Source organism: Heloderma suspectum, chromosome 2, assembly GCF_057233095.1.
Source record: "Heloderma suspectum isolate Gila_16-S chromosome 2, 16-S_ref, whole genome shotgun sequence".
Classification (NCBI taxonomy): Eukaryota; Metazoa; Chordata; class Lepidosauria; order Squamata; family Helodermatidae; genus Heloderma; species Heloderma suspectum.
Window position 1 is genome coordinate 361,242,736 of NC_139459.1, and position 5,280 is coordinate 361,248,015.

Below are 5,280 nucleotides of genomic sequence, written 5' to 3' on the forward strand. Positions count from 1 at the left end.
TCATTCTTCTTAATAGTGTTGATAATCAAAATATATGCTCAGTTCACACCAGCCTGGTTGGATGGAGCCAGGGCAGATCTGGAATGTACTTCTTTGAGAGGCTGCAGTTCCATGTCTCACAACATGGGGCAGTGGTCAACACTTATTTATATATTTCAAAACTTTGAATGCTTTAGATATTTGTGAGTTGAACCATTTAGGATTTTAAAAGTGCCAGCACCTAGAATTGGACTTGAATGTTGCAGGGACAAACTGCAACTCCCCTTGCATTTATATTTTCGTCAGATGCCTATGGCAATTAACCCTCCACCTCACAATGATCGGGTTTTGGTGTCTTAATTCACCACAGTTTAACCAATTGGGCCACGTATGATATCACCTCATTTTTTTATAATTAGATATTTCCCACCATTTGTGGTTGTTCAGTCATTAAGTCGTGTCCGACTCTTCGTGATCCCATGGACCATAGCACACCAGGCCTTCCTGTCCTCCGCTCTCTTCCGGAGTGTGCTCAAGTTCATATTCATTACATCGGTGATGCTATCTAGCCATCTCATCCTCTGCCGTCCCCTTCTCCTTTTGCCTTCAATCCTTCCCAGCATCAGGGTCTTTTCCAGGGAGTTTTCTCTTCGCATTAGGTGGCCAAAATATTTGAGCTTCAGCTTCAGTATCTGTCCTTCCAATGAGCACTCAGGGTTGATTTCCTTTAGGATGGACTGATTTGACCTCCTTGCAGTCCAGGGGACTCGTAAGAGTCTTCTCCAGCACCACGGTTCGAAGGTATCAATTCTTCAGCGCTCAGCCTTCCTTATATTCCAGCTCTCACAGCCGTACGTTGCTACTGGGAAAACCATAGCTTTGATTATACAAATCTTTGTTGGCAAGGTGATGTCTCTGCTTCTTACTATGCTGTCTAGGTTTGCCATAGCTTTCCTCCCAAGGAGCAAGCGTCTTTTAATTTCATGGCTACAGTCACCGTCTGCGGTGATCTTGGAGCCCAAGAAAATGAAATCTGTCACTGCTTCCATTTCTTCCCCTTCCATATGCCAGGAAATGATGGGGCCAGATGCCATGATTTTCGTTTTTTTAATGTTGAGTTTCAAACCAGCTTTTGCACTCTCCACTTTCACCCTCAACAAGAGGCCCTTTAGATCTCCTTCGCTTTCTGCCATTAGGGTGGTATCGTCTGCATATCGGAGGTTGTTGATAATTCTCCCGGCAATCTTAATTCCAACCTGTGATTCATCCAACCTGGCGTTTCTCATGATGTACTCTGCATATAAATTAAATAAGCAGGGCAACAATATACAGCCTTGTCATACTCCTTTCCCAATTTTGAACCAATCGGATGTTCCATGTCCAGTTCTTACTGTTGCTTCTTGACCCTCGTACAGGTTTCTCAGGAGACAGGTAAGGTGGTCTGGTACTCCCATCTCTTTAAGCATTTGCCACAGTTTGTTGTGAACCACGCAATCGAATCTTTAGCATAGTCAATGAAGCAGAAATAGACATTTTTCTGGAATTCTCTTGCTTTCTCCATGATCCAGTGAATGTTGACGATTTGATCTCTAGTTCCTCTGCCTCTTCGGAACCCAGCTTGTAATTCCGGTAGTTCTCAGTTCACATACTGCTGAAGCCTAGCTTGTAGGATTTTGAGCATCACCTTGCTGGCATGTGAAATGAGCGCAATGATACTGTAGTTTGAACACTGTTTGGCATTGCCCTTCTTTGGAATTGGAATGTAAACTGACCTTTTCCAGTCTTGTGGCCACTGCTGAGTGTTCCAAATTTGTTGGCATATTGAGTGCAGCACTTTAACAGCATCATCTTTTAGGATTTTAAATAGCTCAGCTGGAATACTGTCATCTCCGCTAGCTTTGCTGTTAGTAATGCTTCCTAAGGCGCACTTGACTTCACTCTCTAGGATGTCCGGCTCAGGTTCAGTGACCGCACTGTCATGGCTATCAGGGACATTCAGATCTTTCCTGTATAGTTCTTCTGTGTATTCTTTCCACCTCTTCTTAATCTCATCTGCTTCTGTGAGGTCCCTGCCTTCTTTGTCCTTTATCATGCCTGTCTTTGCACAAAACGTTCCCTTGAGATCTCTGATTTTCTTGAAAAGGTCTCTAGTCTTTCCCATTCTATTGTTTTCCTCGATTTCTTTGCAATGTTCATTTAAGAAGGCCTTCTTGTCTCTCCTTGCTATTCTCTGGAACTCTGCATTCAGTTGGGTATATCTTCCCCTTTCTTCCTTGCTTTTCGCTTCCCTTCTTTCCTCAGCTACTTGTAAAGCCTCCTCAGACAGCCACTTGGCTTTCTTGCATTTCTTTTTCTTTGGGACGGATTTCGTTGCTGCCTCCTGAACAATGTTACAGACCTCCGTCCATAGTTCCTCAGGCACTCTGTCTATCAGGTCTAATCCCTGAAATCTATTCCTCACCTCCACTGTATATTCATAAGGGATATGATTTAGGTCATACCTGAACGGTTTAGTAGTTTTCCCTACGTTCTTCAATTGAAGCCGAAATTTTGCAAGAAGCAGCTCATGATCTGAGCCACAGTCAGCTCCAGGACTTGTTTTTACTGACTGTATAGAGCTTCTCCATCTTTGGCTGCAAAGGACATAATCAATCTGGTTTCGATATTGACCATCTGGTGATGTCCATGTGTAGAGTTGACTCTTGTGCTGTTGGAAAAGAGTGTTTGCTATGATCAGCGTGTTCTCTTGGCAAAACTCGATTAGCCTTTGTCCTGCTTCATTTTGTACACCAAGGCCATGCTTGCCTGTTATCCCACTGATTTCTTGACTTCCTACTTTAGCATTCCAATCCCCTATGATGAAGAGGACATCTTTTTTTGGTGTTAGTTCTAGAAGGTGTTGTAGGTCTTCATAGAACCAATCAACCTCAGCTTCTTCAGCCTCAGTGGTTGGGGCATAGACTTGAATTACTGTGATGTTGAATGGTTTGCCTTGGATTCATACTGAGAGCATTCTGTTGTTTTTGAGATTGTACCCCAGTGCTGCTTTTCCCACCCTTTTGTTGACTATGAGTGCTACTCCATTTCTTCTAAGGGATTCTTGCCCACAGTAGTAGATATGATGGTCACCTGAATTAAATTCGCCCATGCTTGTCCATTTGAGTTTGCTGATTCCCAAGATGTCCATGTTCAATCTTGCCATCTCATGTTTGACCACCTCCAGCTTACCTTGATTCATTGATCTGACATTCCAGGTTCCTAAACAATATTGTTCTTTACAGCATCGGATTTTCTTTTCACCACCAGACACATCCACAGCTGAGTGTCCTTTCGGCTTTGGCCCAGCCGCTTCACTCTTTCTGGCGCTACTTGGAAATTCCCTCTGCTCTTCCCCAGTAGTATATTGGACACCTTCCGACCTGAGGGGCTCATCTTCCGGTGTCATATCTTTTAGCCTTGTGATATGTTCCATGGGGTTTTCTTGGCAAGAATACTGGAGTGGGTTGCCATTTCCTTCTCCAGTGGACCACATTTTGTCAGAACTCTCTGCCATGACCTGTCCATCTTGGGTGGCCCTGCATGGCATAGCTTATGGCTTCACTGACAACTGTGGCAAATTCTGAAAGAGATGGGAGTACCAGACCACCTTACCTGCCTCCTCAGAAACCTGTACGAGAGTCAAGAAGCAACAGTAAGAACCGGACATGGAACTCAATCCGGACAAGACGGAGGTACTGTTAGTGGGTGGTTCGTCTGCCCAGCTAGTTGATATTCAACCTGTTCTGGAGGGGGTTGCACTCCCCCTAAAGGATCACGTTCATAGTTTGGGGGTGCTCTTGGATCCAGAACTGTCACGAGGCACAGGTGAACTCAGTGGCATGGAGCACTTTTTATCAGCTTAGGCTGGTATACCAACTATGCCCTTATCTGGACAGAGATAGCCTAGCTACAGTTATCCACGCTCTGATAACTTCTTGTCTGGATTACTGCAATGTGTTATACATGGGGCTGCCTTTGAAAATGGTCCAGAAACTTCAGCTGGTCCAAAATAGGGCAGCAAGATTGTTAACAGGGACTGGCCAGCAAGCTCATATTATGCCAGTACTTTTTCAGCTGCACTGCCTGCCAGTCCATTTCCGGGCCCGATTCAAAGTCCTGGTATTAACATTCAAAGCCCTTAATGTCTTGGGGCCAAGTTACCTGAAGGATCGCCTCCTCCAATATGTGCCTGCCTGGACCTTAAGATCATCCTCAGTGGCCCTTCTCCATGAGCCCCTGCCAAAGGAAGTGAGGCAGGTGGCTACTAGGAGGAGGGCTTTTTCTGCTGTGGCACCTCGGCTCTGGAACAAGCTTCCTAGTGAGGTTCACCTCGCACCTACATTGTATTCCTTCCGGCACCAGGTGAAGACCTTTTTATTTTCCCAGGCATTTTAGCATTTTAGCATTCTAGACTTTTAGCTTTGCTGTTTTAAATCTGTATTTTAAACTTCTGCACTGCTGCTAGGTTTTATTGTGGTTGTATTGTTACATTGTGGTTTTAATGTTGTATATATTTTAAATTGTTTTATTGTGTGCTGTTTAGTTTTCATTTCTGTAAACCGCCCAGAGAGCTTCGGCTATTGGGCAGTATAGAAATGAAATAAATAAATAAATAACCCTGCACCGCTATCATGGTCCTGATACAACAACACCTTGGTTGTTGTTTATTTGCAACAATATAAGGCCACAACTGCTAGTCACATGTTTGTCCCATCTACCTTGACCCTTAAACCCAAGATTGTTTGATCCTAGAATTCTACATTAGCTGAGAGGGTGGGTGATAGTAACAGGAGCAGACATTCGGCAAAGTCCCCATCCATTTAATGCCAAATTGTTCATGAAGTCAGCATATCTAGGCAATTGACTTAACTGTCCACAGGCTTCCAAGAAATATTGTTAAATTGAAATTGTACGATTTGTCTAATGGCTATACTGCTGCTTTCATCTTAAATTTGTGACTAATTATTAACTTCTAATGACTTTAAGCAAACATGTGAGAGCAAACACATGAGAGCAGTTCACAAGATGTCTCTCTCTGGATTTTGAGAACCACTTAGCCTAAAGTAAATAGACCATGCAAAAAAGAAAAAAGAAAGAAAGAAACACACCACAATAATCTATTTGATTCACAAGTTTGTTTGTTTTTTAATAAAATAGACAGGATCACATTAACTCTTGTATTGAGATATATGATTGGAAATTATGATTCAGACACTAGCAAATGAATTCTCAGTGAATTCTCCAAAGCATAACATAGACAAA